General features: G+C 39.8%; 1 long non-coding RNA gene across 1 annotated transcript; it reads right to left on the reverse strand.

Annotated features, from left to right (window-relative positions):
- Nucleotides 1-808: 808 nt before the first annotated feature.
- LOC143099480 (uncharacterized) lies at nucleotides 809-6,434 on the reverse strand. The gene is made up of 5 exons (XR_012981627.1): nucleotides 2,818-6,434; nucleotides 2,069-2,174; nucleotides 1,819-1,957; nucleotides 1,529-1,583; nucleotides 809-1,420 (listed from the first exon to the last, which is right to left on the reverse strand). It is a non-coding gene; the product is annotated as an uncharacterized LOC143099480 (long non-coding RNA).
- Between the last annotated feature and the right edge of the window lie 5,393 nt (nucleotides 6,435-11,827).

Raw genomic sequence — 11,827 nt, forward strand, 5'->3', positions numbered from 1 at the left:
CTGGAGTTGATTTTGATATGTCATTTAAGAAGTTCTAAACTTCAAAGATTTTTCATGCGGAATTGTTTTTGATTTTGTATAAACCTTGTATAAATAAAGATGAAAGAGTCCGACTGTATTTCTTTGAAAAGTCCTATTTTCACAGAAACTAAGTGGGAGGCCCCACCAGACTGTGAAATGTTTTGTAGGACACATCTTCAGTAGTGCTCCTCAGAATCATCGGATGTTTCAGGCCTTTAATCACTATACACCCTCATCTGAGGCGGCCTCGCTATAGGATGATCAGTCCTTACCCAGATAGCAAAAGTTGACCGGCCCACCTCTGGCCCACTACCTTGCCTCAGGGTTTTGTGAGTGTTGGCCCAGTTCTGGCTGGGCCTCCGGCCCAACAATGGCCCAGTTACTGATAACTGACACAAAGAATTTCCTCTGGCCCAGATGTGGCCCACACACTGCAAAATGACTCTCATTGTTTCTGTTGGCCCAGGTCTGGCCCACACACTGTAAAATGACTCTTATTGGAACTGTTGGCCCAGGTGTGGCCCACACACTGTGAAATGACTCTTATTGCTTCTGTTGGCCCAGGTGTGGCCCACACACTATGAAATGACTGTCATGCATTCTGTCGGCCCAGGTCTGGCCCACACACTATATAACTGAGTGTTGGCTGAGTGTCGGCTGGGCCTCTGGGCCTGTACTGGCCCACGCACTATAAAACTGATCTGACTGAGTGTTGGCTGAGTGTCGGCTGGGCCTCTGGGCCTGTACTGGCCCACGCACTATAAAACTGATCTTACTGAGTGTTGGCTGAATGTCGGCTGGGTCCCCGGGCCACATGTGGCCCATTAACTACCAAAAGTACTTGAAAATAAACACAAATCCAGAACTAGTAATTAAAAGCACAAGCTACTTTTATTAACAAGTTTGACAAACACAACCTTGCAAATAAAACATACAAACAAAATAAAATTATACAAGCTTTTACATATCACTTTAGAAATTAAAGTTAAATTAAAATATACAATCTACTTTTATCTACAACAATCGACATCTTTCATATACAAAAACACAAACAATAAACATTTTAAAACTGTATAATGATTCAAAGAAATAAATTATTCTAAATTAACATTAAACATTTACAGAAATATTCTATCTCTCTCCCTCACTCACTCACTCTAAAAGAGTAATTCCATTGTCAGTAGTTGTGGGTTGTGAGTCAAGTGTTGTGCTAGTGCTTTAAATTCTGTATTTTTGTACCATGTGCCATGACCTACCCAGCTACATACATGCACACATACTCACTCTCAAAGTATTTTTCAATAGCAGCAACCTTTGCCACCTGCCTTCTCTTTCTGTTGCCGCTTCATTGTTGCCTCCACCAGTTTCAGCAGCACTACCAGCCGGGGGTGTCTCCAATCTGCATTTAGGTATAAAATAATATTATAAGATCATTATGAGGTCTAAAGCAAGATTTCAACATGTCATCTGTCAGAGAAGTTCTGTTTGTCCACTCAAATATACTTACAGATAACCACCTCAGCTCTCTGTGGGGGTTGATCAAAGAGTTCTTTCCATCCATCCTTCAATTTGAGATGCATGGACAGCATGTCATTTCAAAAGAAAAGAAAAAAACTATTTATCCTTTACTGTCTGACAAAATATTACTAAAGCCCAGTCTTGCCACTCTGCAGCTGTCTTGGTAACACCTCCCTGGTAGTTATTTTGGGCAACATTGACATTGTGTGATTGTTAAATGCTGATATATTACCAATGACAATCACCAAGAGCAAGACATATTTGTCAACACATACAGACCTGAAGCACAAAGGCTTGTGGACTTCCTTCACAAGAGCCTTGTGGGTGCTCCAGTTGGTTGGCCATGTTTTCAACAGCGCATGTTTCCTGCCCACTCCTGTTCTTTGCTGACATAATGGATGAGGCAAACCAAAAGCATCTAAAAATGACACATCACAAAACACAGGCCTAGATGAAAGCTGATTCCTATGATTTGGCTCATCTAAACAAAAACGTATTACTTATTCTATTAAATCAATGTACAACTTACCAAGAGCTCTTCAGGTCTCCTGTTTTTCCAACACAAGAAATGGTTCACACATGTATTCTTCATCCAAAAGAGTGCAGGCAGGTCTCTGGTCAGTGTGGCCTGGATTCTGAGGTGTACATTTTAAAAAAGTCACAGTAACGTTAGGTTAATGGAAGTATATGTGTTCAAAATGATTACATGATCATAAACAACCCCTCAGTACAAAATACAGAACGACCTTAAAATACAGATTTTGATGAGCTTTACATGACCAGGACAGGACCCACCCTGCTACTCTCTCTCTCTCTCTCTCTCTTACACACACACACACACACACTCTCTCTTAAGGCATACAGTCTCAGTCCTGCCTGCCTAGTGCCTGAAGTTGGATAGATAACGATGAAATGCCCAATTACCAATCGCTATATTCTAAGTCATGCAATACTGATTAACTGTTAAGCTATTTCTAAAATGATTAGATCACACTTTTCTTTGAAAACCACATACTTATGCAAGTATAGCTAACGTTACAGCACTGAACGTTTTTGACTAACCACCAACACTGACGTTAACGGTAATTAGGCCAACAAAGTAGGCTAAGAAATCATAACGTATGTTACTACCGCTAGCTTCGTCATCGTCAAGGGGGTTAGATTGAAACACCCATTCTTGTTATGCTACTTGTTAAACTTTGTCTGCAATAATAAGCCTACGTATTCATAATGATTTACATGCAATAACAGGTAAAGGCAAAGTTGCATGTTACTTACCACAGGCAGTGTCCAAAACGAGACAGTTTCGCGCCGTCCTGCTGGTTTCAAACTGAACAGTTGCTCTGCTCGTGGCTCTTCCACATGTAATGGGCCGACAGTCACTTTACAGAATTGGGCCATGTACGTTTAGCGTCCGGCTGTCGCTAAATGTTTTTCATTTTTGCCGCCAACAGCCGCGATACTGATCATTGTTCGTTCCTGAAGTATCGGGCCACACACTGTATGAAATCCGTCTGCCGAGATTGATTCGAAAACTGGCAGTAGCCCATCAAACCCCAATCGGGCCAAATAAGACACTTAGTAATCAGCCCAACTACTGCGTGTCAGTGTCGGCCCATTCAAGGGGACAGTGCCTCAGCCGACCTGAAACTCCGCCGACAGTGGCAGCACTCAGCCAGGATCGGGCCGACTGTGTTTACTGTGCTTCAGCCGACTCGGACCTCAGCCGACACTGCCAGCACTCAGCCAGAATCGGGCCGACTATGCTTGCTATCTGGGTAGCGTGTGTCCCCTGTCCAATTGGGTTAACCTATTACGACAAAAATGGAGTGAAAATTCGCAGTAAAGGTTGAGTAGAACCATAGTAGAACCTGTGGAGTTGGTTTTAAATCATGATAGTGCTGTTTGTCTTTTATGGGGGGCCCGTGAATGGTATTGTGCACCATCCCCAATGAGGGGCTAAGCAGAACATTTTGAATGTTTTGAGGCTCCTATTAAAGGATACAGAATGTTTGATAGATAAAGCATATGGTCCAGCTTCTCTGTTTTTATTGTTCCATAAGTTGAGAGTGGTTTGAATAGGGTAGGGTAATCGCCGGTTGCGTTAGCTGGGAGTAAGAGTTGTTGACCTGGAATTGGGATAAATGGTGCTGGTAAATGTTGTCCAGATTAGTGCCGATGAGGTGCAAAGGAGGCTAACGATTCAGGAGTAGGGAGGTCATTGTTTAATGTAATTATCACTTAAAGGGTGGAATAATAACGATCTCAAAACGTGGCTACTGGGGTTGATATCCTAATTAGTTTAATAGTAGAGATTGTGCTCTTTATAACGTAAAAAACCGGAAGTTTTTAACTGTTACCGTTCCAGAGATATAAGCTTTTTTATGTCCTTAATTTAAACTGCATCTTAAGATTGGAAAATCGCGATTTCAAAAAAACGGTTGTAGGGGTTGCTGACCTAGTCAGTTTAATAGTAGAGACTGTGCTCTTTACAATGCAAAAAACTAGAAGTTTCTAACCCTTTTGGTTCTCGAGATATGGGGGGTTTTGTGCTTAGTGTTTACCACATTTTCATATTACCTACATTTTGAACTTCGTCTTCGATCCGTCGTTGCGGGATTATGACGATTGTTCTCTTAGTGGGTTTAAAAGTAGAGAAGAGGCTCTTTTTAATGCAAAAAACTAGAAGTTAGTAGCTTTTGTTGTTCCCGAGATACGGAGGCTCAAACGTGGTGAGGTTGATCTCTCACTCACTTCCTGGTTCTGAGGTTTGTTGAACTTCCGGTTTACGATTCCGTCTTTGGTTCGCTGATTCGGGATTATTAAGGTTGCACAATCAGTCGGTTTACATGAGAAAAATCAGCTCTTTTCAATGTAACCAACCCCGAGTTTCTATCTATTACGGTTCCAAAGATATAAGCGTATTTGTGTTTCCACATGTTAAGTTCCATTGATAGAGAATAAACTGCAATGTTATTATGCTGGTGCCCTCTAGTGGACAATGAAAAAGTAAACAGATTGCCATTTTCACCTGACTCAGAAAAGAAGGTTAGAAATATTTTGTTTACTGATTATCTCTTGCCAGTATCTTGTGTTTTAATTGATGTTAACTTGTTTTTTTCCTTTTATTATGGTGTTTATTTTTTACTATAATCTTTATCTATTAAATGTTTTAGAATATATTGTCCTTCTATGCTTCCATTTGTTGTCATTGTTTGTTTTTTGTTTATGTAAAGCGCATTAAGTGAATCCTGTGAATCCGACGCGCTGCATAGAAGGTTTTTAAGGAGTCAGCGTATTGGTTCCATCAGATGAGACCCGTTTGCACCATGGCGTAGGTGTTCCAAATCAACCTCTAGTGGGTTTATATTAGGTTTATCCACCTTATCCTAAAAGGAAGTAAAGATCAGACAGGATTAATTTGTACTTTTGTGTAAAATAAGTAAGTCAATCATTTTTATTAATAAAGAACATTTACGGCAGTGCAAAAACAACCAAAGTGTTGTACAGTGACTAGCTAGAATGAAAATAGAAAAATAAAAGCAACCAGTGTACAGTTGCAACACTGGCCTTCCAATAGATAAGCAGGATAAGGAAAAACTCTGTCCAAAGTGTACAGTTGCCACACTGACAGTATTGATTAAAATGATACACAACGTGAGCTAAGGGCAATTTAGATACATAGAGTGTTTAAAACAGTGTCTTAAAGGAAGAAAGAAGCTAAAAACTAAGAGGCAAAGGCCAATTGTATATATAGTTAGAATGAAATCAGATAATTAAATGGATAAATAAATAAGAGTATGCAGTGTACCGTTACAACACTGGCATTCCAATATACTAAAGGGAAAAAAACATCTGCAAAAAGTGTACAGTTGCAACACTGACAGTATTGATTAATAGGATACATAACGTGAGCTAAGAGCGATTTAGATACATAAGGTATTTTTTCACATTGTATTAAAAAAGGTTGGATTCTGATGTGAGCGGCGTGGTATTTATTAGATGATCAACTCTATGGTTTTCTGTGGTTTGGTATATAGGGGTTTTTATTTTCCGTTCTACTTACCTGTGATAATTTCGTTTCTGATTTGAGACTAATTTGATCACTTTTCCGAGCGGTATTCGATTCTGATGTGCGCGGCGTGGCGTTTGTTGGACGATCAACTCTATGGCCCTCTGTGGCTTGGTATCTAGGGGTTTTTATTTTCCGTTCTACTTACCTGTAATAATTTCATTTCTGATTTGAGACTAATTTGATCACTTTTCAGAGCGGTATTCGATTCTGACGTGTGCGGCGTGGCGTTTATTGCAAATTCCAAAAAAGCGGAGGTGAAGGAGCCAATTTTAGAAACTTTTATACGACACAGGTGTATCAAACGGTCTTGTGACGAGAAGCCGTGAGGGAAGATCACCAGATTGGGCAGGCCTCCCTTGATGCCGGGATTGGCATTCATACGGCCACCTCCCCAATCCTCCAGAACCCCCACAGGGGATGGAGGGCCGGAGAGGTGTGGAAAGATACAAAATAACCTGGTCACAGATCCGGTGTGGAACATGATACAACGGTCCTCACTCACGACTGGATTTACTCCAAGCGAGGTTAATGGAGGGAACGAGGGAAATGCACGGGCCAGCGCTTGTTAAGTATTTTTATAGAATCCGCGGTTATTTCCGGTGTGGAAAGCTTTTATGGGCTTGGAATTCCTCTTAATCCTATCTCTATAACCGCTGTTTAAGGTGGCGTCTTACCCAATCAAGCGGGTGAGGTTCTAGATTAATTAGGCCTAGTGTTGAAATTTAAGTTTTATTATTGGATTTAGGTGTATGGTTAAAACAAGAGTCTAAGAAAGTTATTATTTACTCAGTTGTTCCAGTCAGAAGAGAAACACAAGTGCTACAGAGAAGAACTCTTCGCGGCACCCAAGGCGTCCACGGCTTTATGTGTTCTCAGACCAGACTTTGAGTAAGGATTGGGGGCGTAAATTTAAGATATCTAATTAAGGTTAGCGAGGTGTTGAGTTTTAGGAGTCAGGCCGTGTAGGGGTTAAGCTCAGAATTAAGTTTGGATATAGGGTTACATTTTTTAGGTGTATGGTTAAAACGAAAGACTAAGAAAGTTATTATTTACTCAGTCGTTCAAGTCAGAAGAGAAACACAAGTGCTACAGAGAAGAACTCTTCGCGGCACCCGAGGCGTCCACGGCTTTATGTGTTCTCAGACCAGACTCTGAGCAAGGATTGGGGGCGTAAATTTAAGATATCCAGTTAAGGTTAGCGAGGTGTTGAGTTTTAGGAGTCAGGCCGTGTAGGGGTTCAGAATTAAGTTTATATATAGGGTTAAATTTTAGGTGTATGGTTAAAACGAAAGACTAAGAAAGTTATTATTTACTCAGTCGTTCAAGTCAGAAGAGAAACACCAGTGCTACAGAGAAGAACTCTTCGCGGCACCCAAGGCGTCCACGGCTTTGTGTGTTCTCAGACCAGACTTTGAGTAAGGATTGGGGGCGTAAATTTAAGATATCTAATTAAGGTTAGCGAGGTGTTGAGTTTTAGGAGTCAGGCCGTGTAGGGGTTAAGCTCAGAATTAAGTTTTAGATATAGGGTTACATTTTTTAGGTGTATGGTTAAAACGAAAGACTAAGAAGGTTATTATTTACTCAGTCGTTCAAGTCAGAAGAGAAACACAAGTGCTACAGAGAAGAACTCTTCGCGGCACCCAAGGCGTCCACGGCTTTATGTGTTCTCAGACCAGACTCTGAGCAAAGATTGGGGGTGTAAATTTAAGATATCAGGTTAAGGTTAACGAGGTGTTGAGTTTTAGGAGTCAGGCCGTGTAGGGCTTAAGTTCAGAATTAAGTTTAGATACAGGGTTAAATTTTAGGTGTATGGTTAAAACGAAAGACTAAGAAAATTATTATCGACTCAGTTGTTCAAGTCAGATGAGAAACACAAGTGCTACAGAGGGAACCTCTTCGCGGCACCCAAGGCGTCCACGGCTTTATGTGTTCTCAGACCAGACACTGAGTGAGGATTGGGGGCGGAGTAGGATTAGTTATTTTTGTATGTAAAAATTATTTTGGGGTGTGATGAAAGGGTTAAGTTAAGGATAAGGGCATGTAATGGCATTACATTTTAGATTTAGAAGCGATGGTTGAGGGTGTTACGAAAAGGGGGTCGACTCATGATTAGAGGGGGATATTACGTGGGGAAGAGTCACCACAGTGAGCTGTTATCACCACTGTGCCAAGATCGGCATCTAAGAATTTTAGACCTCCAACAATTCATTGCCCCAGGCGGGGAATGGAGCATCAGGAGGTTTGATGAAAGGAATTTTTATTTTTTCAACCTTGTGTCTTTGTAACAGGCTTGGTCCGATAGGCTCTGGCGGGTTAGGTGTTAGACAATGTACAACGATCCTCCCCAAACTTAGATTTACTCCAAGCGAGGTTGAAAGGAGGAGTCGAGGGAAATGCACGGGCCGGCGCTTGTTAAGCATTGTCACAAGACTTGTGGTTATTTCTGGTGTGGAAAGCTTTTATGGGCTTAGAATTCCTCTTAATCCTATCTACATATCAATTTTTAAGGTGGCGACTTAACGGATCAAAATGGTGAGTTTCTAGAATAATTGGTCATAGTGTTGAGTTTTAGGAGGTCAGACCGTTTTCAGGTTAAATTTAGAGTTAAATTTAAATGTAGGATTACAAGAAGAGACCATATAGTGTTGAGTTTTAAGAGTCAGGCCCTACTGGGTTAATTTTAGGATTGAATTTTTAGGTGTAGGGTCAAGGTGAGAAACCCTATTGCTGTGGGTTGGTTAAGTTAAGGGTTAAGATTAGGCATAATGTTGCAGTGACAGGTTAAGGTTAGTAGTTGGGTTAGATTCAGGGATACAATACATATGTGTTTTTGGTTAAGATTAGGTATAATGTTGCAGTGACAGGTTAAGGTTAGTAGTTGGGTAAGATTCAGGGATACAATACATATGTGTTTTTGGTTAAGATTTAGGTATAATGTTGCAGTGACAGGTTAAGGTTAGTAGTTGGGTAAGATTCAGGGATACAATACATATGTGTTTTTGGTTAAGATTAGGCATAATGTTCCAGTGACAGGTTAAGGTTAGTAGTTGGGTTAGATTCAGGGATACAATACATATGTGTTTTTGGTTAAGATTTAGGCATAATGTTGCAGTGACAGGTTAAGGTTAGTAGTTGGGTTAGATTCAGGGATACAATACATATGTGTTTTTGGTTAAGATTAGGTATAATGTTGCAGTGACAGGTTAAGGTTAGTAGTTGGGTTAGATTCAGGGATACAATACATATGTGTTTTTGGTTAAGATTAGGTATAATGTTGCAGTGACAGGTTAAGGTTAGTAGTTGGGTAAGATTCAGGGATACAATACATATGTGTTTTTGGTTAAGCTTAGGCATAATGTTGTAATGACAGGTTAAGGTTAGTAGTTGGGTTAGATTCAGGGATACAATCCCTATGTGTTTCGAGTGAGTCTGTAATTGGGTTTGGCTTGACGTCTATTTAGATAAGCCATTTTGGAGTGGGTTGGTACAGATAGGGGTTAAATTTAATTATAATGTTGAGTTTAAGGGGGTTTTCAGATTAAGTTTATAGTTTATAGTTAAGAAGAGCTTTAGGGATACCTAAAGTTAGAAAGTAAGTGAAACGTTGGACTTTTTGATGAATCAGTGACAGGTTAAGGTTAGGAATTGGAATCAGTGACCGGTTAAGATGAGGAATTGGATTAGGTTCAGGAATATAGACACTATGTGCTCGGAGTGAGTCTGGAGTTGATTTTGATATGTCATTTAAGAAGTTCTAAACTTCAAAGATTTTTCATGCGGAATTGTTTTTGATTTTGTATAAACCTTGTATAAATAAAGATGAAAGAGTCCGACTGTATTTCTTTGAAAAGTCCTATTTTCACAGAAACTAAGTGGGAGGCCCCACCAGACTGTGAAATGTTTTGTAGGACACATCTTCAGTAGTGCTCCTCAGAATCATCGGATGTTTCAGGCCTTTAATCACTATACACCCTCATCTGAGGCGGCCTCGCTATAGGATGATCAGTCCTTAGCGTGTGTCCCCTGTCCAATTGGGTTAACCTATTACGACAAAAATGGAGTGAAAATTCGCAGTAAAGGTTGAGTAGAACCATAGTAGAACCTGTGGAGTTGGTTTTAAATCATGATAGTGCTGTTTGTCTTTTATGGGGGGCCCGTGAATGGTATTGTGCACCATCCCCAATGAGGGGCTAAGCAGAACATTTTGAATGTTTTGAGGCTCCTATTAAAGGATACAGAATGTTTGATAGATAAAGCATATGGTCCAGCTTCTCTGTTTTTATTGTTCCATAAGTTGAGAGTAGTTTGAATAGGGTAGGGTAATCGCCGGTTGCGTTAGCTGGGAGTAAGAGTTGTTGACCTGGAATTGGGATAAATGGTGCTGGTAAATGTTGTCCAGATTAGTGCCGATGAGGTGCAAAGGAGGCTAACGATTCAGGAGTAGGGAGGTCATTGTTTAATGTAATTATCACTTTAAGGGTGGAATAATAGCGATCTCAAAACGTGGCTACTGGGGTTGATATCCTAATTAGTTTAATAGTAGAGATTGTGCTCATTTATTAGTTTTTTAACTGTTACTGTTCCAGAGATATAAGCTATTTTGTCTTTAATTTAAACTGCATCTTGAGGTTGGAAAAATGGCGATTTCAAAACGCGGTTGTTGGGGTTGCTGACCTAGTCAGTTTAATAGTAGAGGCCGTGCTCTTTACAATGCCAAAAACTAGACGTTTCTAACCCTTTTGGTTCTCGAGATATGGGGTTTTTTTGTGCTTAGTGTTTACCACATTTTCATATTACCTACATTTTGAACTTCGTCTTCGATCCGTCGTTGTGAGATTATAACGATTGTTCTCTTAGTGTGTTTACAAGTAGAGAAGATGCTCTTTTTAATGCAGAAAACTAGAAGTTTGTAGCTTTTGTGGTTCCCGAGATACGGAGGCTCAAACGTGGTTAGGCTGGTCACTCACTCACTTCCTGGTTCTGAGGTTTGTTAAACTTCCGGTTTACAATTTCGTCTTTGGTTCGCTGATTCGGGATTATTAAGGTTGCAAAATCAGTCGGTTTACATGAGGAAAATCAGCTCTTTTCAATGTAAAAGACCCCGAGTTTTTATCTATTACGGTTCCAAAGAAATAAGCGTATTTGTGTTTCCACATGTTAAGTTCCATTGATTGAGAATAAACTGCAATGTTATTATGATGGTGCCCTCCAGTGGACAATGAAAAAGCACCAGATTGCCATTTTCACCTGACTCAGAGAGGAAGGTTTAAAAATCAGATGGGATTTATTTGTGTTTTAGCGTAGGTGTTGTAAATTAAATCCCAGTAGGCTTTTGTTCAATTCCTCCACCTTATCCTAGAAGGAGGTTAAGGATAAAATGGGATTTGTTTGTATTCTTGGATCAATGCTTTAAATTAAACTATAAATACATAATGGGCTTTAGTCTTGCATGGGGTCCTGTAACTGTTCTTTAATTTTAGTCATGATGTTTATTTTTTACTATACTCTTTATCTATTAGGTGTTTTTTGGAATATATTGTCCTTCTATGTTTCCATTTGTTGTCATTGTTTGTTTTTGCTTATGTAATGCGTATCGGGTGAATCCTGTAAATCAGATGCGCTGAATAAAATGCTCAAACAGTCAGCATATTGGTTTTACCAGATGAGATTTGTTTGCACCATGTCTTTTCATTGTTTGTTTTTGCTTATGTAATGCGTATGAATGAATCCTGTGAATCCGACGTGTCAAATAAGAGGCTCAAGGAGTCAGCGTATTGGTTTTATCGGATGAGATTTGTTTGTCCCATGGCGTAGGCGCTCCAAATCAACCTCCCATGGGTCTTCACCAGATTCCTCCACCTTCTCCCAAAGGAAGTAAAAGTCAGATAGGATTAATTTGTACTTTTGTATAAAATAAGTAAGTCAGTCATTTATATTAATAAAGTACATTTAAGACAGTGCCACACTGACCAAAGTGTTGTACAATGACAAGCTAGAATGACAATAGATAAACCATGGCCCAATGTGTACAGTTGCAACACTGGCCTTCCAACAGACAAGCAGGATAAGGAAAATATCTGTCCAAAGTGTACAGTTGCAACACTGACAGTATTGATTAATAGGATACACAACGTGAGCTAAGAGCAATTTAGATACATAGAGTAATTAAAAAGATTGTCTTACAGAAAGGAAGAAACTAAAAATTAAAAGGTA

The sequence above is a fragment of the Alosa pseudoharengus genome, unplaced genomic scaffold (assembly GCF_046254945.1).
Source record: "Alosa pseudoharengus isolate Yale_2024_CS ecotype anadromous, Long Island Sound unplaced genomic scaffold, YU_APseudo_1.1 YU_APseudo_1.1_scf_29, whole genome shotgun sequence".
NCBI lineage: Eukaryota > Metazoa > Chordata > Actinopteri > Clupeiformes > Clupeidae > Alosa > Alosa pseudoharengus.